Below are 24,695 nucleotides of genomic sequence, written 5' to 3'. Positions count from 1 at the left end.
TCCGGGGTCGAGAATCGAAGATACCTCAAATAAAATTCCGAAGATACTTCTAGTTTGCCTTGTCTGCTCTTTTGTAGGACCGGTATGCTTTCAGAAAAGCACACGCCTGGTGCTCTGATACCAATGTCACAAGACAAGGCACCACGTGCTAATAGAAAAGAACAGACTAAACAGACTTTTAGCACTTCAATAACAACTGAACTGAAAGAGAGAGACAACACGACACGGAGTGGTGGAATTCCACCCCAAAGAGTATTGACCCCAAACCTTGGCGCCCCTTTCGGTATTTCTCTATATTGCATCAACACAGTACAAGCCGGTACTCCATGCTTTGCACCTTCTCCCAGAAGTGTGTTGGAGAATGAGCCCTAGCCTCATATTTAAAGGCCCTTGATCATTAAAAGCAGTTTACATGAAAAGCTTTAAACTCAAAAGCAACTGGTCAAAAAGTGCAAAAAGCTGCCAGCACCTTTTGCGGAAATCTGTACATTTGCCACGTCATCAACGTAAAACGCGAAAATCCGTACAACTGTCACGTCGGCACTGTCAACGAAAATTGCGGAAATCCGTACAACTGCCACGTCAGCATGCTAGTGTGAAATCCGAGATTCGGTACAGCTTTTCCCGTCATCAATTCCCCACGCAATTCTTCTTCTGCTTCTTCTAGGTTTCGACCCCTCGGCCGAGATCTGCAAGTCGCCTCCGTTCTTCAGTGGCTTGACACGTCAGCAATTTGTGACATCAACAGAGTTGTAGAAGGCCTGGACAATTTCTGATGCCAATCTGGTGATCTACTTCTGAGTGGAAAGCTTGAAAATGGCCCATGAGTAGCCAAACCTTTAAACCTCATAGCAGGGCATCTACCAAGCGGTAATGCCAGTGTTACAGGGAACGGGCGGAACACAACCCAAATGTTCCAAAACAGCGTTCCGTACGAGTCCCGTTCCCAAAACGGAGTCGAGAATAGAACACCGTTCCGGAGCGGGGTGTAACCGAAATGGTGTTCCAGAACGGGGGGAACATAAGGCGGAACGGCGAAACACGAGACGAAACGGCAAAAGTAGGCATTTGGGGGCAAAAAAGTAGGCTTTTAGGGGCAGATTTAGGGTTGTTTGAAGAACATATTTGGTGCAGTTTGAGACACGTTTGGGGGCAGTTTTTGGGTTGTTTAGGACGCTTCTCCCTCGACAGCCGCACCCCCCCCCAGAGTTCCCTCCCGCATCCTCCCCGCCTTCTGCTCCCGTCGCCTCTCCACCCCGCCCCTCTACCTCTGTCGCCCCATCCCGCCCCTCTTCTCCTCCTCTCGCCCCAGCTCCCTCTCCTCCTCCTGCTCCAATTCCTCAGTCGGCTCAGGCGACTAGTCCCTCTCCGACAGCTAGGAGATCTCTTGGCAGCGCTTTTGCCACGAGTCGCCTAGCGCGAGAGGGTCAGCCCTTCTTGCGGCCCCCTCTGCAGATTCAGACATCCTCCCTTGCAGCCATCCCTCGTGGGCTGACGAGCATTGACATCAGACGCCGCTGGGACTTCTTCGACTACGGGGTCACTCGTTTTCTCGGCGACTCCGCAGCAGACCATGAGGCAGCCTGTTTCAGGGTCCATGTTTTGTTCCTCGCCGCTAGGGGGACAGAGGCCCTGGACTCAGCAGTTGGTTTCTCCTTCCCCCTCTGTGGTAGGACCGAGACAGAGTGGTCCCTTGACTCAGTGGTGGCATGGTTGCATACACAGGTTTTAGAGTTCTCTCACCACATGGGAGAACTTGGAGTTACATATATGCTCCAGACTTTGTGGCCATTGGCCAAGTTTGCGGTGACACCCCCAGACTCCGCAGGATGTAGGCACATTGTGGTGTACTTCTTTGCTGATACGCAGTGTTTACCTTGCTATGTATACATTCATGAGGACTCCTGGACAGAGGAGGTTGCGTTGCGTACGGCTCGCTCTGCTTGGGCTTGGGCTAGGCACTCACTGCAGTCACGCCTATCTAGAGGCCACTCGGATGCGGATTACTCCCCATCCAAGCCTGCCTCGAAGATAGCCCGTCTTGCTGCTGCGGCAGCATCTGTTCTCTCGCTCCCCATGAGGATCGTCTCATGGAACGTGCACGAACTAGGTGGGCCCCAGTTTCAGCGACAGCGGGGCCGATTGCATCAGGAGCTTCAACGTTGCCTTGTGGGAGGAGAGATTGATCTCCTTATGCTTCAGGAGCACCATCTGTGTGAGAGCCGCATTTGGCGTTGTGGTCAGATTTTGCGTGGACGGTATGATACCTTTTGGTCAGCTGCTTTTGGACCTGGAGGCATCCAGGGAGGGGTATGTATGACTATTGCGGACTCATTGCAACAGACCATTGTAGTCAGAGGGATTATTGTGCCAGGCAGGGCTCAATGGATTACTATGCAGGTTTAGGGTGGCCTTGTGGGCTTCCTAAACATCTATGCGCCCAATGTGGCGAGTGCTCGTGCAGAGTTTTGGTCACAGATTGTTGAGTCTTTGCCGCAGGCCGATCATTGGTGTATAGGAGGGGACTTCACCATGTTGGAGGAACCTTCTGACAGGATTGGTGGCAGCCATGCTACTGTGCATGGAGTCGAGTTGGCTGCTTGGGAGGGGTTTTGTATGACTTTGAGGGTCTCGGATACATGGCAGCACTCAGGTTTTGTGAGGCCCCCAGACAGTTTTGCCTTCTCTAGATCGGACCGCAGAGTGGGAGGAGTGAATCTATCGCGGATAGATCGCTTCTACACTAGTGACCACTTCAGTGACTTGGGGGGTTCAGTGGGCATCCTGGCAGGGACTTCCTTCTCGGACCATGCACCAGTAATCCTCACAGTGGCAGACAGGCAGAGGAGTGGGAGCACGATGCTCCGCATCCCAGAGAGGGTCTTGTTGGACTCAACACTCAAAGAGAGGGTAGAGGCTCTCTGGACAGAGGGTATGGACAGACAGGATTCACTTGCAGACAGAGTGGCCGCAGGCCTAGCTCAGCTTAGCCACTTTTTTGTTCAGGAGTCTCTGGCTCGCCGGGCTGCAGCGAGAGAGGCGGAGCAGCGTCTCAGACGGGGCATTGCTTCACTGCAAAGGATGCAGGAGCAACATCCAGACAATCCATGGTTGAAGGACCAGTTACAGCAGGCTCGACAGGAGCTTGCTAGCATAGAGGAGAGGCATCATGAGTTTTCCTTCCACCGCGACAGGCATCTCAGTGGACTCAGGTGGGTGACAGAGTGACTGGTGCTTTTTTTGAGACAGTGGGGCCTCGGCATTCGCATGCCAAGGTCAATCAGTTGAGGAGGCCCGATGGGTCAGTTGCTTGTGAGCCCGAGGATATGCGTGCAGTCGCTACTGACTTCTACCATGAGTTACTGTCGGCTGAGCCTCAGTCAGAGCGGCAGGATGCATGCAGGGAGCAGGTTTGGGCAGAGATGCCATGTCTTGTGACAGAGGAGATGCGCCAGAGGCTAGAGATGCCACTTCAACTTGAGGAGCTGCACACAGCTCTGAGGGCCCTTCCTCGTGGTAGCTGTCCAGGTGAGGATGGGTTCACTCCCAGCTTTTTCTTGGATTACTGGGACCTGCTTAGCTCAGATCTTTGTAGTGCTTTTCAGTACATTTTGCACACAGGAGTGATGCCTGACAGCATGAGTGAGGGCCTGATCTACCTCATTCCCAAGGAGGGTGGCTCCTTGGATGAGATTCGTCAGTGGCGCCCCATCACCATCCTCAACTCAGCCTACAAAATTCTTGCCAAGGCTCTGAGTTTGAGGATTCAGCAACTTCTAGAGAGCCTTATACATGGGACTCAGACAGGTTTTATCAAGGAACGCAGTATCCTTGACAACATCTTTACTTTCTGGGAGGCTTCTGCCTTGGCACGGCTCCGTGGTGAGGACCTTGTGATTCTTCTTCTTGATTTTGAGAAGGCCTACAACCGAGTTGACTGGGACTTTCTAGAGGGCACTCTTCGCAGGATGGGCTTCTCAGATGATTGGATCAGAGGGGTGTCAACTTTGTACAGACAGGGTCACAGTCAGGTGCTTTTGGCAGGGGGGACAGGTGCGCGCTTCATGCTCACACGCTCGGTCAGAGAGGGCTGCCCTCTTGCCCCCTTTCTCTTTCTGTTCTATGCGGAGGCGATGAGCAGATTTTTGGTGTCACAGCAGGTTGGTCTTCGGGGCTTAGCACTCCCTATTCGGGGAGAGGAGTTACTGGACGCTGAGTTTGCCGATGACTCAGCCTTGTACTTAGATGGCCAGGAGGCCAATCTTCACAGATGTGAGCAGGCTTTGGAGACCTTCTGTTGTGCATCGGGCGCACTGATCAACTGGAGAAAGACAATGGCTTTCTCGGTTGGTAGTGCTCCTATGCCAGATTGGATGCCAGGAGAGGGTTTCAGGTGGATTCCCCAAGGGGCTGCAGTTCGATACTTGGGTTGTCAGGTTGGTTTGGACTTGTCTCCCGAGCAGCAGATTGCTCCTCTTCTCCTGTCCATCAGGAGAAAGCTGTTACATTGGAGCTCAACACGTCTGTCACTGGCTGGTAGAGTAGTAGTTTCCAAAAAGGTGCTGTTGGCGACTATGTGGTACATCACGTCCTGCTGGATCTTCTCAAGTTCTTGTATCAGCCAGGTAGAGAGGCTGATCAAGAACTTCCTTTGGTCAGGACGTGACACTCAGATGGCCCGAGCCAAGGTGGCTTGGTCGGTCATCACGCTTCCTTGTTCTCAGGGAGGGCTTGGGATCATTGATCCAGCACAGCACAGCAGAGCCCTTCTAGGGAAGTTCATAGTCAAAGGACTTCTTCCAGGTGAGGAGCCCTGGAAGAAGTTCTTGTTGCAGAGGCTTCGTGCCAGGGTGCCTCAGTCAAGAGGCCCTTGGCAACCTTCGACCAGATGGATCTTTACAGAGATGCGCCGAGTTGGTTTGAGCAGGAGACTAGAGGACCGTTTCGCTGTGAGTTTGCTTCGTTCTTGGGACTCTTACGGCGTGGCCTGGAGCAGCGACAACCGATGTGCACGGAGGAGCGCCTACGGCAGCCCCTCGTTTGGAACCCCATGGTTAGCACTCAGAGAGGCCACTTGGTTGGTAGTCGACCTCATGCTTCCTGGGGCCCCATGGCAACAGGTCCAGCACGCTCTCTAGGTGACTGGCTAGAGTTCACAGGTTTGTCAGAGGAGGTACAGGGTTTCCAGCTGCAGGGCATGAGAGGGGTGCAGAGCATGTGTCAGGACATCTCAGAGTCAGTTCGAGCTGAGTGGCTCACGCCTCTCGAGCCAGTAGCACCCCGGTGGATGGGAGCCTTCACACGACTGGAGGTTCTCATTTCAGTCAGGGCCTGCTCAGAGACTGTCCCAGCCCTGTTCTTCGAGCTTCAGGGTGGGGGACGACTACAGCGAGTTGCAGTAGAGGCCCCGCAGGTAGCAGAGTGTTGTTTTCAGAGGATCCGAGTTGTGGGCATCTATGGGAGGACTTGCGTCATAGACCCTGACCCAGCAGCTCTTGAGTCTGGCCACTGGAGGCTTTGGGCTTGGGAGTGCTGTCCACTGGCACGAGTACAGTGGGATCCTGGTGAGTGGCTATCGAGGGACCCCTTCTCTTCTGCAGACCACCCAGGAGTCCCCTTCTTTCAGTACACTGTTCGGCTTGGACGGCACATACTAGCAGCACAGAGAGAGGCCCTCCCCGCTGAAGCACGTCATTGGCAAGAGGAGGGTCTCACCGTCGAGTTCTTGGCAGACTTTTGGGAGAGGTTGTGGGACTCCAGACAGCCGAGGCGAGTCACCTTGTTTCAGTGGCTGGTCGCACACAGAGCCACAGCAGTAGGGAGCTGGCTAGTGCATAGTGGTCTCTCAGCCACATGTGCAGCTTGCGACCATTTGGTGGAGAGTCAGCGTCACTGTCTTTGGGACTGTCCCTCGGCCCAACAGCTGTGGCTACGAGTTCTTCGGCTGATGCCTGCTCTCTCCACGGCTCGACAGTACACTTGGGGGGCAGCGGCTTGGTCCAGCCTCACGGGCCCGGCACTTCAGTTTGAGATATCGTCCACCAGCAAGATGATAGTGATGCAGGGGGGACGTCCTACACTCCAGCCTGCTACAGAGATTACTCCACAGGAGTGGTGCAGTGAGAGAGAGGAGTGTTGGAAGCTCATCAGTAGCCTGACACTTTGGTTCATCTGGTGAGCCCGCTGTTTCCGCATCTTTGAGGCTCGCCCTGTGCCACCAGCTAAGATTGTTCGTGACTTTTGGCTAGAGCTGATCCATACTCTCAGAGGACAGCTTGAGGGACTACAGGGCAGCTCCGACCACATGCGGGAGCGCCGCGAGGCTTTCCTTCGACTTTGGCGCCCTGGGCCTTTCTACACCATAGTCCAGGGGGTGCTCAGATGGCACTACTGTCCACCTGTGTGGCTCTTCCCTCCTCCCATCTCTTGATTTAGCCTCATTGTATAGATGTTGTTTTTTCATTGGGAGAGTCTCCCCATCATGCTTGTTGTTGCCCTCTCTTGCAGAGGAGGTTGTAGCCCTATGGGCAATTTTCATTAACTAATAGACGGATCTTTTTCTCGGAAAAAAAAAAAAAGATGATCATGATGACCCAACAGCTACTACTCATATGTCCAACTATAAAGAGCCACCAACGGCTCATAAATGCTAGCCATCTAAGTCTATCTCCAAACTAAGTGGTGGTGGTGACCTGGCCACGATGTCCACTAGATCACCGTCCGTATCCTGCCACGTGTCACTGCCCAGCCCAGAGAGTCGTCCAGTGTGAACCCGACAATACCAACTGTACTAACTGTGTGTCCTGTGAAAGTGACAATATAGCCTGCTACAGGTTGCCCGCCACAAGACTGCTCACCGTCTCGGTAAGGGGAATACTGCAAAGCTGTGAAGGAAAACCACCAAGGACTGCATCTGTACAATGGTGAGCTCCTGATTCTACGGAGCACCCAACTCAATGGCTATATATATGAAGCCGAGCCTTTGTTTCAGATATACAACCTCGCAATCCTATTCCATGTAACACATCTCCCTGACCCTCCAGGGATCAGGATACAACTGTAGTTCCTGCTTAATGTATCTACTATGATCTTTCTTGAAGTAGGTGCTAGGCCCAACAATGACCACACATGCCTCAAAAGTGGAGTTAAAAACATTGCACTGCTTGCAAACGCCTTAAGCCTTTGAATAGGCAGGAACTTACTATGATTGCATAGTCCAAGAATCCCAATTGACAAAACAGATTGAGGCTCCACAGCAAAGAGATATGCTCGGTTTGGGTCCAACGCCTCTTTATCCTCCATAACCATAGTGAGAGAAAATGACATGGTCCATGCTTGCAGATGAACCTTGCAACACTTTCTGCAACAGCACTCTTCTCGAAAAGAAGGATGACCATAAGCCCGAGTAACACGGCAAATAAGGTTAAGCTCCATCGTGATGGCAGAACGAAAAGCATTAACAGCAACAGGATGGCAACCAAGTGAATGCTTCAAAGCCACAAGGAAACACCCAAAAGGCTCTTGAGCTTGCTCTTCTGCTACGCTCGGATTACAAAAAACTTGCTCTCCCCCTTTGTGTCGTGGCCATCTCCATAGCCGCCGCAATCCTTTGTGATGAACTCCTACACAAGGCAGAGGGTGAACCCACCGACTGCTAGCATGGCAATGATGCTTAAGAAGCCTGACAATGTTGTAACAGAGGCTGCGCTCTCTGGAACCATGGGACCGAGCGCCGGTGCTTGTGCGTTGGCCGCACCCATCATCATCACCACCATCTAGCTTATGATTGCAAGGAATGCCCAGAAATGTGGGTGGCTATGGAGATCTCGCTTCAAAGCTTGCGGCTGCGCAAGAGATCGCAAAGCGCTAGTGGGCTTGGGGAGGATGGTATGATTGGGGCAGGGGGTGCCAGGGGTGGGTAAGGGGCGAGGCCTGGGCGGGGGGGGGTTGAGGGGTGGGTAGGGGGCGAGGGCTGGTGAGGGGTGGGGGCGAGGGGGGAGGGGGGAGGTAAGGGGAACTAGCCTCTAGGTAGGGGCGAAGGCAAGGGAGGGGGCGAGGGGAGAGAGGGTAGCTAGGGGCTAGATAGGGACGAGTGGGTTGAGGTGTGTAGGGGCGAGGGGGGCAAGGGGGAGAAGATAGGGGCGAGGGGTGGCTAGGCTAGATAGGGGCGAGAGGGGGAGGTAGGGTGGGTAGGGGCGAGAGGGGGAGGTAGGGGCGAGTAGAAGGGGAGGGGTGGTAGGGACGAGCAGGGAGAGAGGGGTAGTGAGGCGTGAGGCTGGAGATGGCACTCCAAAGTTCGTAGGTTCTTGTAGGTGAAGAGGTTGGAATGACAAGGAGCAAAGAGATATTATGAGCATGAGCAGAGAATTCATCAAACTTGAAATCAACATCTTTTTGGTTGTATCCCGTCTTGAGGAAGCTCTGTGAAGGGAGTTAGCTAGACACAGAGGAGAGCTTTGTTCTGGTCGGAGAAGCAGACACCAATGGGGCTGAAGTTTAGGCGGGGTGAACTCCTGTAGGGGGAGGTTTCTTTCCGCTTTTATGATTCTTCATAGGCTCACCAATTCCAAAGGCTTCCACCAAGGGTGCACGGGGAGTACCTTCCGTGACCTTCCACCCTTGAGCTGTCTCAGGTGGCTCATTAGGTTTAGTTATTGTGGAAACATTGGAAGAGGGTGTACCTTCAGGCAAAGAGTAAATAGAGACTCCATAACAAGGCATAGATTTGGTAGCGTCCAACCACTCTAGCAGATCTTCGTCTGACCCTTCAGGTGTAGTAGGTTGTTCTTGTTCAGGGTTGGTTTCCATTGACAAAGAAACTTGCTACACAACGGGATCCATGCCTCCTTCTAAGCCAATGGGTTGGCACGGGGAGCCAGAAGTATGTATCCACATGGCATCGTTTCCCCAATCATGAAGTACTTTAGTGTGTCGCAGCCATGGTCTACCAATGAGCAAGGAAAATCCGCCCTCAACCTGGGGGAGAAGAACCACAACAAAATCCAAGTTGAAAGTAAAGTCTTGTACCTGGAGAGGCACATTGTCTACTATGCCCACTGGGTAGACTGTCCGTTGGTCGGCCAGTGTAACTGTGAAGGGAGCGGGCCGGGTAGGCTGGAGACCCAATGCCAACATAGTGAATTCGGGCATCAAGTTGATACCCGACCCACCATCCACTATGACACCGGAGAAGTCGCGCCCTAGAATAGACGCGGTGAGACGAGGACTCCTGTAATCAGTGAGCGGAGCAGCGGGAAATGAAATCATCTAGGACTCTAAGGGTTGCATTGGTAGGTGCCCACCACTAGACCCTGCACTAGGATACAGAGATTGAATGATGGAAAGGGTGTCTCTTCGAAAATTTGCATCAAGCCGAAGCATGTCGTACAATGACACTTGCTGAAAGGTGTTTTTCAAGATAGTCTCAGTTGTAGGCTTCTCTCTTTTGATCAGTGCTTGCTCTGGTATCTTGAACTTCTGCAAGTCCTCTACTGCTTCCATGAAGGCACCATCAATATCTGAGAGAAGAGAGGTAGGTTGGCTCTTGGCACTACCTGCTGGTTTGTCAGCTACTAGGTAAGGTTGACTCATCTGTGTGACTGGAGATAAAAAAGTTGGACCGTCAGGGAGGCTCAGACCAAGAGCAGATATCTGTGCTCCTGTGAGCACACCAGCAGGCTCTTCCACCTGTTTCAACCCATTTTGAGAGATAACTACAAGAGTAGAAGGCACGACATGTGAAATGGTGCTTACTGTGGTTAGGTTAATCTTTGGCAATGTAAACTCCTGCTGATTATGGCTTGTGCTTGCAGATGTGGATGCGCGTTGTTTTGGGCAGTCCTTACTATAGTGATCCTTAGCTTCAGGGCAGTGTCGGCAAGGATTTGCTTTGATAATGTCCATACTCCTCGCACCTGTAGTACAAAATTGGCCTATTGGAGGGGCAAGGTGGTCTCGGCCCTTGCTGCATGGGGACGGATGCTGATGTGTATAAGCTTTGGGGAACTGAAGGAGCATTAGCATGATAAAAGCTGGGAGATGCAAAGTTGTTGTGCATACCTTGCATAGGAGGTGTTGTCAGCAGAGGTGGCATAGGGTTTTGATGGCCATAGGGTGAAACCATGTTGGATGCATGTGTCAACCCTTGCTGAAGGTTGGGGGTGAGGCTCTGTTGTAGTTGCCGCATTCCCTTCAGATAATAGCACTCTTTGTCATCATGGCCAGTGTTGCTAAACTGGCTTTATTTGACAAGAAAATAATTCTAAATGAATTATTTTGGATTTATAAGTGAGAGGGTTTTCTCGCTTGGAACAACAAGAAAAATAATTGTAAATGAATTATTGGAATTTTAAGTGAGAGGGTTTTTCTCACTGGAGACATCCGAGTACAGAGTATTCCTAGTGCGTCGTTCAAAGTAATGACGAGAACACTGAGAACGGGAATATCTGTAAGGCCACCAGGAACTGGTACTTCTCATGCGTCACATCGGATGGGTCATAGGGAGCATCGGGAAGAAGTATCCGACCATCCGGGAACGGACATCTCTGATGCGTCATAGGATGGGTGACATAGAGCATCGTGAAGGAGATTGTACCGTAAGTTCGGTAGGAAAGGACTAGGTGATGGGTATTCCTGATGCGTCACAAGGTGGGTGACGGGTGCATCGGAAAGGGGATATCCATAGTCGAGAGGAAATTCCGAACTGTGTTAGAATTGTGCACAAGGAAAAGCAATCACTTGAATGAAGATGGGTTCAAAGGAAACTTTGAGGAAAAACAGATGCTTTTTGAGAAAGCGGGAATGCCTTTCGGGAAAGCAGATGCTTTCTCGTGAGGAAGTCTATGTCTGCATTGCAATTGTGCATGTGATTGCATCCAGGGACGCCTGGGAAGTGCTGTGCAAGCATTGTTTTTAACTTATAAGGTTTTATTGAGTTTTTGGGCAGGTTCAGACTATTTTTTAAAATACGCCGGCCGCCCACTTAAATAAGTGGGCAGCCATCTGATAAATAAGGCAACAGATCAACCAACGTTTTCTCTCTCTCTTTTTCTAGCAGAACAGCGGAAAAAAAAATGGCAAAAAAAAAAAATTTAAAATTTTAAAAAAAACCGGCCGCGATCTCTACGCGAGCAGCTATTCGTGCCCGTGGCTAGGAGCTATAAAAGCATCACATGCCCTCACTCAGAGGGGAGGATCAGTTTTTGCAAGAAGGAGATGCTGCTACAGAGTTCAACCGCAAAGAAGACGTTTGCCGGTGATGCCCATGGCTGCCCCAAGTGTACCAGATGTCGCCAAGACCCAATGCGCGAGTTCCCTCGCGAAGAAGTGCCTACGGAGCGTGTTTCCATCGCGACAAGCTGCTGTTTTTCTCTGTTTTCAGCCCATAAACATCGTAGACGGGGCTGATTTACAAGAAGGAACCCGAGAACACACCTCTTTTGTGTGTAGGATTGGAAGAGAGGATTTTCTATGCAGAGATCTCTTCCGGGGAATTGCTTTTCGAGAACGGAGTTGCGTTTCGAGCGTCGAGACTTTGAAGGTAACGATTTTCATGTTATGAACTCTGACTATTTGTTTGCAGGTGTACTTCCTCTTAGTGAGGGAGTAGGAGCAGAGGAAGGTATGAGCCTCTGCAGGAGAAAAGCGCTCTGAGGAATTAGAGCCAGATCAGCCCAAGGGTTTCGTACCCGAGTTTGGGAAGTAGATCCACGGATCGGAGAGAGGTAGTCTCTCAAGTTGTGATCCGGAAGTTGGGATTCCCAAGGAAGGACTTCGTGTCCGGGAAAGCAGAGTTGTTCTGCGGGAAGAGGACTCTGGAAAGAGAGTTGGAAAAGAGTTGCAGGGATGCCATGCCCTGAGTCTGGAAGGTGAGATCAAGAGGCGAGAACCTTGATTCTCGAGGAATTGGAATAAGGAACGGAAGTTCTTTGGAATAGGGTTTTGCCCTAGGAATCGGAAGCTGAGGCTTCCGGGAACCATCAAGTCTTATTCTAGAACGAACGTGGTAATACGTTCGGTTCAAGTGCTTGTATAGACTTCTCCTCAGTAATAAAGATACTATTACGAGGGGGGACCAGCCAATCTTCTGGTCCCCAGTACTGGGTCGATCTTCTCACTCTCTATCTCTCTCTCTATTTATTTCTCTCTATATCCTCTGGCTTCAGTAATAAGTGATAAATCCTATTTATATGAATGTATTTTATATTGTTATGCGCTCCCGTTTGTGACAGTGGTATCAGAGCATGGTCTCCTCTCTTTCTCTGTAAAGGAGGACGACTCTGGGAAGATACGGGAAGAAGCCATGACAAGCCAAGAGAGAAGTAAGCAGGCGGAACCCTAAGTCCTACAAGGAAAAGCTCGCAGAGTTGGAAATTTTTTTTTCTCTCTGCAAGAAGTCGACACAAGGCTTGGGATTCTATGAGAAGGCGACAAGAGCATGATGCTCAAGAACCTAGAGAATCCAAGGAGCGGAATGCTCGAGATTCTTCAGAATCCAGAAAATATCGATGAACGTCAATCCAGAACTATAGCCATGAAATGTCACGATTGTGACTATGTTGCAATACTACATCTCTTCCTAGTTGCAGATACGCGAAGTGCCATGCCAAGGAGGACCCCTGCGCTTGGATGGTCACACCCCTTCGCCCAAAGGACGTGTCTCTTCGCCAAAAGCCACACTCCTTCGACGACTGGTCACACCCCTTCGCTCTACGGGTGCGACTCTTCGCCCAATGGTTGCAGCTCTTCGCCGAAAGGATGTGTCTTTACGTCTAAAGTCGTGTCTCTTCACCAAGAGACGTGTCTCTTCATTTATGTCTCTTCGTCTCCTATAAGGAGCCTATTGTACTCAGTTTTGAACAAGTCAATCAATCAAACACAGAGTCTTCTAAGTCTTGTCTCGAGTACAGTTCAAGTTTCTTTAGTCTTAATCATGAGTTTAAGTACTTAATTAAGGATTAGTACCTAGAATCCTTACATGAAATCCAGTCATTCTGGGAAGGATATGAAGAAGGTCTCTAGACCTAGGAACACTTCCAATCAAGTTTGATACTTTTGACGGAAGGGAAGATGTCCTGAAAGCTACTGCTTTCATTCGACAGTTTGAAGTTGCCTTTGCAAACGGCAATTTTTGAGAAGCGTCGAAGGTGAGGTATTGTGACCAAACACCTCAAGGGGATTGCAAGTACTTGGTGGTATACCAAAGCTCTGCAAGGAACTTACAACAAGACTTGGATTCAATTCAAGGCTGAATTTTTGGACAAATTTTTTTTTCCTCTACACTTTGAGGAAGGCATCCAAGAAGATTGGGATGGGTTTGCCCAATAGGAACACGAGTGAGTCAAAGCAAGTAGTGGTTCACTCTTGCCAAGGTAGCTCCACTCTTGATCCTCTCTGAGGAAGGAAAGATGAAGAAATTCAACAAAGGACTTTTGCCCAAATTTTGTAGACGCATCTGCAAAATACTTTGCAGCAGATGGTAGAGTCAGCAATAAAAGTTGAAAGTGTACATAGAATCCAATCCCCGTAGTGGGACAGGAATCATTGAACACAGAAAGTTTGGAGTAAGGGAATTCAATCTAACTCCTGAGTTCTTGAATAGAAGACCCTCGACCTTTAAGTGAGAGGGCAGGTTTTCAATCAAAGTTACATCTTTGAGGAAATCATAAAGTGCATTGTGCTTGTTTGCTCTTTTGCACAAGATATGGTTATGTCTAACCGGGACTACCACTCTCGAGTGTTTATGAGAGCAGGATCAAACTGAAACATTGTTTTCTGAGATGAATTGGCTTGCTTAACTAGCCGGAAGGTCAACTATTGATCTGGTATCCGGTAATTCTCGAACAGATTACCTGCTACTGCGGGTAGGAAAATTATGAAGGAACCATTCTGAGCTTTCCAAGCAAAGAAAAGCTTTCATTAAGCTTGAATACTCTTTAAGCCCACACCCCCTACCCGGTCAGGGAAGACATGGTAGTGTTTTTCACACAAGTGAATGAACACTCTCTTAACAAGGGAAGGAACAAGTGACGGCTACGGCCTGTGTTCGAGGACTCCAAGGATTGAAATCCTAGTTTATTTGATGAGCAGGTTTTGCTCTAAGATTGAGCCAAGGGATCGTCAGGGTGAGCGTCTTCGCTCTAAGGATCTTACGAAGGGAAGGTAACTTCCCAGGCTCACTGAACCTTATGTACACCTTTGGGTACATGGATAACACACGAAGATGCAGACCTATGCCAAGGAACTGGACGAGAGTTTGTTATACTCTCTTGAGCGCCTTTTTGTGCGCAAGGATACTCCGACACGAGAATCTCTATTTGAGATGTGTTCGGTAGAAGGAATTTGAGTTTCTCTACGGAGAAGAGGTTTTCTGATGATCGTTGATCATTGAGTACGCTATGTGCTTTTACCATTACAATAGCAACTTTTGGTTGCAGTATATGTTTCTCCATGAGCAGGTCAAGTAGCATTTGCACGTTGCTGGAATAAATTCGAACTATTCTGTTCGTAAGAATATAATTCGCCAACCGTTTCAAAATGGTAAGAATTACATATGGGAGAACATCCCTGAGAATCAAAGAGGGTTCGCTCTATTGTGAACTGGGTTTGAACATACGTTCAGAAAATGCTATGGCTAGAATCCTATCTGCCTGAGATTTTGCAAGTTGTCATTGATGCTTGCAAGGTGAATCATTTTTTATGATTTTTCAAGAAAGAGACGCTAATGGGCGTCGAGAAAACACTGCTAGTGGTAATAACTCGCAGGAGAATAAGATTGGAAGGAAGTGCCGCCGTGCACAAGGAATCTTCGGATTGGAACCATCCGCCTACGTTGAGCGACGGCCCGAAACAAGAACCTTCTTTAAGGTGATCGCAAACTTTGTTTGTGAAAGAAAGACATCGAGCTGAATGCTCTATGACTTCAGCATTCCCTATGTGGGAGGACACAAGAGGTTTAATACCCTCTAGACTAACAGCGTAGGATTATGCGCAAGGACAGATACCTAGATTGATTTCTAGGAGGATTATTCTTCTCGGATTGAGAAGGTGGAATTGAGTTAACAGACTCTCGAATGAGGAAACGTTCGATCTGTTGGAAAGACGCGAATGACGAGTTCTTACACGGTTCGTAAGTTTAATGAAAGCTGAAGGATATCCTCGAGGTCCTAGAGGAAAGACATGAACCAGTAAGGTAAGTATTGAATTATTGTTTAATTAAATTTTTAAGTTCTCTTTTGAGAAAGGACTAGCTCAACTCACTATTGAGCAAGATTTGGAAACTTTCCGGTTTCTCCCCGGCAATTGAGTTGGACCTCCACAGTTGAGGACATTTGTTTATAAGTGAGAGGGATGTTGCTAAACTGGCTTTATTTGACAAGAAAATAATTCTAAATGAATTATTGGATCTATAAGTGAGAGGGTTTTCTCGCTTGGAACAAAAAGAAAAATAATTGTAAATGAATTATTGGAATTTTAAGTGAAAGATTTTTTCTCACTGGAGACATCCGAGTACAAAGTATTCCTAGTGTGTCGTTCAAAGTAATGACGGGAACACTGAGAACGGGAATATCTGTAAGGCCACCAAGAACGGGTACTTCTAACGCGTCACATCGGATGGGTGACACGGAGCATCGAGAAGAAGTATCCGACCATCCGGGAACGGACATCTCTGATGCGTCATAGGATGGGTGACATAGAGGATCGTGGAGGAGATTGTACCGTAAGTTCGGTAGGAAAGGACTAGGTGATGGATATTCCTGATGCGTCACAAGGTGGGTGACGGGTGCATCAGCAAGGGGATATCCATAGTCGAGAGGAAATTCCGAACTGTGTTAGAATTGTGCAAGGAAAAGCAAGCACTTGAATGAAGATGGGTTCAGCGGAAACTTTGAGGAAAAACAGATGCTTTTTGAGAAAGCGGGAATGCCTTTCAGGAAAGCAGATGCTTTCTCGCGAGGAAGTCTATGTCTGCATTGCAATTCTGCATGTGATTGCATCCAGGGACGCCTGGGAAGTGCTGTGAAAGCATTGTTTTTAACTTATAAGGTTTTATTGAGTTTTTGAGCAGGTTCAGACTATTTTTTAAAATACGCCGACCGCCCACTTAAATAAGTGGGCAGCCATCTGATAAATAAGGCAACATATCAGCCAGCGTTTTCTCTCTCTCTTTTTTTGGCAGAACAGCGAAAACAAAAATGGAAAAAAAAATAAAATTTAAAAAAAAACCGGCCGCGATCTCTATGTGAGCAGCTATTCGTGCCCGTGGCTAGGAGCTATAAAAGCATCACATGCCCTCACTCAGAGGGGAGGATCAGTTTTTGCAAGAAGGAGATGCTACTACAGAGTTCAACCGCAAAGAAGACGTTTGCCGGTGATGCCCATGGCTGCCCCAAGTGTACCAGATGTCGCCAAGACCCAATGCGCGAGTTCCCTCACGAAGAAGTGCCTACGGAGCGTGTTTCCATCGCGACAAGCTTCTGTTTTTCTCTGTTTTTAGCCCATAAACGTCGTAGACGGGACTGATTTACGAGAAGGAACCCGAGAACACACCTCTTTTGTGTGTAGGATTGGAAGAGAGGATTTTCTATGCAAAGATCTCTTCCGGGGAATTGCTTTTCGAGAACGGAGTTGCGTTTCGAGCGTCGAGACTTTGAAGGTAACGATTTCATGTTATGAATGTGTACTTCCTCTTAGTGAGGGAGTAGGAGCAGAGGAAGGTATGAGCCTCTGCAGGAGAAAAGCGCTCTGAGGAACTAGAGCCAGATCAGCCCAAGGGTTTCGTACCCGAGTTTGGGAAGTAGATCCACGGATCGGAGAGAGGTTGTCTCTCAAGTTGTGATCCGGAAGTTGGGATTCCGAAGTAAGCACTTCGTGTCCGGGAAAGCAGAGTTGTTCTGCGAGAAAAGAGAGTTGGAAAAGAGTTGCAGGGATGCCATGCTGTTAACCCTCACGGCTCACGGACACCCCATCACCTACGACGGACGTGTATTATGTATTTGGTAGAGTCAGGTACCGGGCTTGTCGGATGAATAGGAAAAGGGTAAGAGTGATCGCCGATGAGAGGCGCACTCTAACCGGGACATTCAAGGGATTAGTTGGCTAAGCATGGGCGCCCAAGTGTGGAAGGGGTGAGCTCATATAAAAGCCAACTAAACCTAAAATTCACTCATTCTCTCATTTGTGCAATAGAAGAGTGCTATTGCTCCATCTCCATCTCCATCTTCTTCTTCTTCACCTCCTTGTGTGTGTGTATGTGTGTGTGTGTGTGTGTGTGTATGTGTGTGTGAGAGAGAGAGAGAGCGATCGAGCATTGCACGACGGCGGTGAAGCGGTTGAGCGCGACGTAGCGGCGTCTCCTTCTTCTTCGCGGCGAGGAATCCTCCACGGCAGGAGCATAGAGCGGTGAGTGACACACCATTGCCCTCTTTTGAGCTTACTAGTTAAGCTAGTTGTGTGCTTGGAGCCATCTATGGCTCGCACACGGTGTAACGGCAAGTCCCTTGCTTCGACAGTGCGGCAAGGAGCGCACATTTTTGGCACCGTTGCCGGGGAATCGCCTTGCACTAAGCCCAAGAGGCACTTTGTGCTTCTCCTATGAGTTGTTTGTAGTAGGAAAGAAGAGGAAGAGGAAGAGGAATGAGTTGTTTTTCTGCAAGTTGTTAATTTCTGTATTGACTGCAAGTTCTGTGATTTCTGCATAATGTTGTGTTTTCTGTTTGCACACAGTCTTTGCACAATTAGTAGTCGTTAGCTTGTTTGCAGTGAATGAATAAGTAGGAAGGCAGTTAGCAATTTCTGCTTGCACACAGTCTGTACACAATTTTCTGTCAAGGTTTGCCTGCACACAGTCTTTGCACAGTAAGGTAGTGAGAGAGGAAGTAGGTGGATAGTTAGCTCACTGTCAGTAAGCAGTTAACAGATTAGTTAGTAGATTAGTTAGTGGTTAGCAGCACTGTTAGTAAGTAGATAAGGTAGTGAGCTGTTTGGGAGCTGTGAGTTGTTGACTGGGAGGTTAGGTAGGTGACAGTGTGTGTGTTGACTGGGAGGTTAGGTAGGTGACAGTGTGTGGCCAAGAAAGGGTCACCAAAACCGCGCGCGGTCGTCGCCCAAAAAAAAAAACCGAAAATATTTAAGCGTGAGTGACTAGGGGGCTACACTAAAATTTTGAAGGATCATTTCCCCAAGCCCAAGCCCAAGCCCAGGCCTCAGTCCTCAGTCTTATGATATATACTAGACTCACTCTTATATATATACCCTACCCCCTCAAGAGGGAATGAGAGCATGTGGGGCAAGTCCTCCACTCTCCTCCCTTCTCTTCCCACTTGCACCCTTAGACTTTCTAATTTGGGTCTAGTTCGCTACTAGAAATTGACGGTTTTAGGGATTCCGAGGGCATAAAGTGACCAAACGGAGGGCTGTAAAGCACGACATGTCCCTCTAACCGAGACGCTCGTTTTGACCTGTCATACGTTCTATTCTATAGCTGGGTCAGAAAAAAAGGACCAAAAAATCAAAAAATAAATAAATAAAAAAAGACTTGGGTTGCAAAACACCCAAAATTACTAGGTGAGCAGCCTTCACGGGCCCTCACTAACACTTCTAGGGGATCCAAGTCATATGAACCTACGCTCTGGACGAGTGTTAGAGCACGAGCATATTGGTAGTGCCTCCATTTACGCGGGCACCCATTATTCCTCCACCCTAGGTTCTGGACCTTCGGCCGGGACTCAAGGTAGCGCGACCCAAGATCCTCATATCGCGTCTAGTGATTCTTCCTCTGACTACGAAGTCATGGAGGGGTATCCTACACCAAACCCTGATAGTTCAAGTCAAGACATGCATGCCATGGGCCGGGCCCGGGTCCAGCGTGTTTAGCCGCTTAAAAGAGACCCTTAGTAGAGCTACTCGCTCAGAACATGCGGTTAATGAAATAAATGAAGGGGAGTGGGGAAGTAAATTCGTCATTCATGCCTAAAATGGACCCTATGATTCTTGAGAGTGTGCATGTGAATGTTCCATCCACTGCACCTCCTGATCCTTTAGGACTATCTCCCTCTGAGGTTTTACTACCCGATGGTAGGAGTCTTGCCGAAGTGCAAGAGATCGAACGCTATATGCAAGCAACAAGGGAGAGGGAAATTGAGAACCTACGAGGGCTAGAACAAAGTTGAGCCCTGAAAGCAAAGGCTCCTATGACAACAATCATGCCAGCCGAGCAACCGAGTGCTCCCAAGGTAGCAGTCACGGAGGGGCAAGCTATGGGGAGCAATAATGCTTCCACTTCAAGGAAAACCTCCAACACGCCAGGCCTAGATGGGATATTCCTAAACGAAAATTGGGAGTATGACCTACAAGCAGAAGCTTTAACTGATCGGTACACAGGACACACCTATCATGTGGGTTAGTTAGATGTTCTACAATCCACATCGGATGCTACTAGCATAGATGAGCAACAACAGAAAGTCTGTGATGTCCTCCATAGGATTGTCGAGTTAGAAAGACAGAACACAGGGATCAACATGCCTTCAACAGGCCTAATGAGATTCTTGGATACGGGAAAGGCCAACCAACCAACCCTGTCACAAATGGAGACTCCCTCAATGAGCCCCATTGATCCTCCATATGTTGTTTCGCCAGGAGCCTCAGTACAATCTGAGCCCACAAGTGGCAGCTTTACCTTCCCAGATCTAGCTCATCTTTCTCTTAATGACACTACGGCTACCATGCATATCCCAATGGTGAGCATGACAAGAAGTACACCATGGAGTTCATTTGTTAACACGGCGCCGATGCCTAGTAGCACAGTGCCCCCAACTATACCTACATGTATGTATTAATCATGTGCACCTGTCGTACCTCAGCCTCATGTAGCTCCTACACCTCCGATTATTCCAAGAGCTTACAATCCACAATGGAATTATCCAAGCTCTTATACAAGTGGAGCCATGCCATTTAATAATAACATGCCATATCAGGCACCCCCTATGCCTAGGGCCACGCCTGTAAACTTTGGACCACCGTTTGGTACACCACCATACGAAATTTGGGACCCAAGAGCCGCGCGTATGCCAAGGCCAAGGCCAACTCCCATCTCACATGCAGTTCCAGGAGCACATACACCCATTATACCTGCTCAAATAGGAGATTTGGCAGCATTTGCTCAAACTATCGGTCGCTCTATTGCGGAAAACATGCGTAGTGCACCTGATAGAGAGCCTAGGAGCAAGGCAATTCAAGTAGCTAAGCTCACACAGAAATTCAGTGGAGACGGAGATGCTAGAAAGCATATGGAAGTCTTTTAACATGTGTGCGATTCCTTGGAAGAGCACAATGAGCTACATAAGTGTAAGGCTTTGAGTTTGACCCTAAGCGGAAAGGCTGGAGATTGGTATAGAACCTTAAGAGTAGAAGAGAAAACGATCTACTCTACTCTTAGGAGACTGTTCTTAAAAGAATACATACGAGAGGGAGTACTTTGGGGTGTAGCCTCTCAGCTCCAGAAAGCCCAACGAGAAGAAGGTGAATCCGTGAGAGACTTCATTAGTCGCCTAAAGAATTTGAATTCTCGATGCAATCCAAACGAGCGATTCAACAACAACCAATTGCTCGATAGATTCATTAGGGGACTACGACATGAAAGTATCTATAATGGCCTAGTCATTAGAGGTATCACTACTTGGGAAGCAGTCACCATGAATGCAATCCAATTGGAGGATAATTTAATGATTGCAGGAGAAAGAGTGTCTGCCGAGCCGAAGTCAAGTAGCTCGCAAGCATCAGGGCATGAGCCAATGAAGATAAAGCCAATCGTGAAAGAGCAAACGATATCTGAGATGACTTTGGCAGATCTCACAAAGGCCATCCAAAAAAGCCTTAAAGGTAATCGTGCTCCACAAAACACTCATATGTATCCAAGAAGGGAGCAACAATGGTGCTCATTTTGCTTGGGCCCACATACTACGAGTGAATGCCCTACTTTGAGAGTAAAGTTTAACGGGACTTGTAACGCGTGTGGTAGGTATGGCCATCAAGCGAAGGATTGCCTAATGCTTAAATGCATCATGGAAAATAGACCGCTTATAGCTTGGGCAGACTCACCTCGAGTTCCTGCATTGATGCCTACCCCACCCATGGAGCAACAGTTGCCATTACGGCACATGGTCCCTAGAACCCAAAATGTGGTCCAAACCACACCGTTGCCACCTCCAGTGCTAGGACCGCAACCCCCTCATCCAAGAGTTACACCTATGAACCAAATAGGTTGCGAGTCATCTAATACTTATGTAGATTGCGAAGAGGACATAGACTCTAGTATCACCTATGGAGTCGACATGCTTGAGGAGTGTCCCATGTACTATATGGAAGACCATTGGGGACAAATCAAACCGGTATATCAAGCTACTACGCTAGCAGCAAGAGGCCAAAACATTAATAGTTTTGCCAGGAGACCACCTCTTCAGTGCTACGAATGTGGTGGACCACATCGAGTAGCTGAGTGCCCCATTAGAATGCAAAAGAATGCTGCACTAATGCAAACAAGTCAAGGGAATGCATTGGCAATGCCAATACTCACTTGTAATCGTTATGGCATAGATCATTTGATCGCACAGTGTCCTAACAATCCAAACGCACCGAAAATCACACCATTGAACATAATAGAGATTGTTGATGGGACACCACCAACTATAAACATAGCACCAGTGAATGCACTCACACGGTCGATGCTCCAAAAGCAAAATTACATCCTCGAAGAGAGAGATGCTGCATCCATTGGCCGAGCGAGAAAGAAGAAAACACGAAGAAAGAAATCCTTTAATGCTTCCAGCTCAAAACCTAGTTCAAAGACTAACATAGGGACAGGAGAGGATCCCGTGTATATGAATGACCCTGAGGATGACTCAAATTCGATAGAGACCACAGAGACCAAAACTATTACTACAAAGGAAAAAGCCAGTGAGGAGGATCACGAGAGGGAATTACGACGAACACCAAAAGAGTATTCAAAGTTAAATCACCCAGTTGCGAACCCCCAAGATAAGCCACGAGAGACGAAAAATGAGGATTGCAAGAGAAAGATTGGAAGCTATCCAAACCCAACAGTGGAAATTGAACGAGTCCAACAACTGAGGGGTTTGGTGGAAGAAACTCAACGAACATTAGAACCTGAACCCAAACATATGCAGATGTCGGACACAGTGTTTCCCACACAAGTTCAACCTCACAAGAACTACAGGCCGTTAGCTATACCCAATATCATTCGGGAAGAGAGTGAGGGTAGGACATCTGAAAGTGGAAACACACCTTTCCTACTAGAGAGAATGTTTGGTGAGGGAATGCCCGACCCCCTTGAGGAAGTAGAGATTCCATCTTCACCATTCTCTTGTCAGGGTCCTACGTCCCACAAGATGCCATTAAATGTTGCCAAATTGATAGATTTCATGTCTTCAGAAGTTAGAACCACCATCATGTCCAAACTATATAAAGACCCCGAGCTAGTCTCAGCTCTTCGGGCCTTCCTCAATGGAGAATTACAGGCCGGATTACCACAGTTTGCACATATGAACAAACTTGACTCAGTAATGAATGATGAGGAACATTTAGCACCACCATCTGACCTAGTGGGACATGAATCTGTAACTGAAGTACCCGTTAACAAGTTGGGGCAATACTTTGAAGGTGATGAATCTAATGCTACTCTGCCAATCACTACTAAAGGATTAACTGTAAAGGGAGTCCTTGACGGTGGTGCGGGAGTCAGCATGGTGACAAAGAGTTGTTGGGAGTCTATGGGGCGACCTCACCTTGAAGCCACAAGCGTAGTGGTAAAAATGGCTAATGGATCTATTGTTACGCCTATTGGAATGCTAAAGGATCTCAGAATCAAGGTCTTGGGACACAAGGTAAGGCAAACTTTCATTGTTATGGATTTTTCCAAGCATCCTATGTCATTTGAGATGATCTTAGGGCGTCCATTCATGAGGGAAGCAAAAATGGTGCATGATTGGTCCAAAAACCACGTCTACTTACAGTTCCAAGACTCTGTCATTCGAGTTGATCTTTTAAGTGGTCGAACGCATCCTCTAGGAAATAAATTCATCATTGATAATCGATCAGACACAACAATTCACTCAGCTCCATTACAGTATTGTTACACGTGTAACGAAGACACGGATATTGGGGAGAACTCTCCTTATATGGATATCCTACCCGGAATGGCTGAGTCAGACAATGTCGATTGAGTACACCTAGCGGCAACTATAGATACATGGGGAGCTAGAGGAACAACCTGGGTAACACCAGATGGGGAAGAGATACCACACATTGCACCAGTAAACATGTTAGGTGTAGCGCAGGTAACATCCGATGATAAGAAAGAGGCACACCTACCTGAGAGTGAAACTGATGATTCCTCAAAGGCTTCAGGCCAATACACATCGGAAACGGAATCTCAGGAAGAAATGGATTCAGAACCTGAGGAAACATCGAGTGAGCCAAGTGTAGAAACTGAACACTCAAGGTCTAGTACGACCATCTATGGTAATTTATATGAGAGTGAAGAAGATACAAGCAAAGACCTATCAAGCAAGTCGAGTTCAAACATTTACCAAAATCAAAACCTTAAGAAGAAACAAAGGTCATATAAGAGACGACGATATCGAGCAAATGTGAGAGCTAGGATAAACAAGGAAAGATCTACTGCAGAATGGCTTAGCTATCTAGGGGCATGTGATGCTCATCGAAAGCTAGTAGACAATTGGGGTGAACATCTCCAGAGTGTCATGTGGTGCAGCCCGCGACCCATTGACCTCGCTCAATTGGAGGTTACAGAGCCGAAATTGAGTCGAACTATAAGAAGACGTCAAAACCGAGAGTTAGCACAACAACAAAAGGAGGCAGAACTAAAAGAAAGGTCTCCGTCAGGACAAGAGCCTGCTGACTTACATACGGCTCCTGAACATTTTAAATCTTATACCACGGGGGAGCGAAAGGTTGTGTATGCCAAGGCCCAACGAATACCTACCAATGAAAGCAGTGGACTCTATGATGGTCCAGCGGTAGTTAAAGAGATAAAATTAGCAGAACCAGGTGAGGAGTCTAAACCATACTTTATTGCTCAAGACCTTACCGAAACTGAAGAGGCTGTACTTAAGGAGCTCCTCAAGAAATACAAGGATATCTTTGCTTGGACATATCATGACATGAAGGGCGTTCCACCTTCTGTGGTGCAACATACAATTCCCATGATCAACACTGCTAAACCCGTCCAGCAACGACCCTATCCAATGAATCCTAAGTATGCCAAAATTGTACAAGAGGAGATTGAAAAACTTATCCAATGTGGATTCATATACCCTATTGAGCACTCAGAATGGGTTTCTCCAATAGTCATTGTGCCAAAAAAAAATGGGAAACTAAGAGTGTGCGTGGACCTCAAGAAAGTTAATGCAGCTACGGAGAGATCATTATCCCTTGCCATATTCAAAACATGTGCTTGAAAGAGTTGCGGGCAAGGAAGCTTATAGCTTTTTAGATGGATACTCTGGTTACAATCAAATCACAATTGCATTAGAGGACCAAGCTAAAACTGCTTTTATCACAGAGTTTGGAGTGTTTGCATTTCGTGTTATGGCTTTTGGCTTAACGAATGCCCCTGCTACATTCCAACAATTAATAAACACTGCGTTTAAAGAATTTCT

General features: G+C 48.0%; 1 long non-coding RNA gene and 1 pseudogene across 1 annotated transcript in view; both read right to left on the bottom strand.

Annotated features, from left to right (window-relative positions):
* The window catches only part of LOC147456851 (uncharacterized), a 99,771-nt gene that overhangs the window by 22,761 nt on the left and 52,315 nt on the right, over window positions 1-24,695 (bottom strand). The window lies entirely within an intron of this gene.
* LOC147456852 (diacylglycerol O-acyltransferase 2D-like) overlaps window positions 6,938-24,695 on the bottom strand; it is a 60,552-nt pseudogene continuing 42,794 nt past the window's right edge.

The sequence above is a fragment of the Adiantum capillus-veneris genome, chromosome 5 (genome assembly GCF_014529385.1).
Source record: "Adiantum capillus-veneris isolate H3 chromosome 5, ASM1452938v2, whole genome shotgun sequence".
In the NCBI taxonomy this organism is placed as follows: Eukaryota; Viridiplantae; Streptophyta; class Polypodiopsida; order Polypodiales; family Pteridaceae; genus Adiantum; species Adiantum capillus-veneris.
Note: the sequence above shows the minus strand (reverse complement) of the source record. Positions and strands in the feature narration are given on the sequence as shown.